Below are 399 nucleotides of genomic sequence, written 5' to 3' on the forward strand. Positions count from 1 at the left end.
TTGGTATAGAACATCTTCAGACCCTATTAGCACTCACATTGAAGGATTTTTTTCAATATCATTTATAGTTTAGCTGTTTAGCTGACTTGTTCGGGTATATGAAAATGTTGATTGTGAGAAAAATCCTCAGACTAGGAAAAAACACATTTTTACCTCGTCACCATGGCCAAATAGTCTTTAGTAGGAACATGACATTTGGCATAATCGAAGCCGAGTGATGGCTGACACCCATAGTAAAAGAAGTTTTTGAATACCCTTTACAGCTTTGGCTCACCACTTGTTTGTGGGGTTTTTCAGCACCTGGAAGCTCAGTGAACCTGAGGTGCGCATGTAATCCAATCAGACGAGAAGGTGGGACAAACCATTATGTTTCTCTTCCCATTAGGGTTGTAAAAGAGC

Source organism: Cyprinodon variegatus, unplaced genomic scaffold (assembly GCF_000732505.1).
Source record: "Cyprinodon variegatus isolate N-32 unplaced genomic scaffold, C_variegatus-1.0 Scaffold808, whole genome shotgun sequence".
Classification (NCBI taxonomy): Eukaryota; Metazoa; Chordata; class Actinopteri; order Cyprinodontiformes; family Cyprinodontidae; genus Cyprinodon; species Cyprinodon variegatus.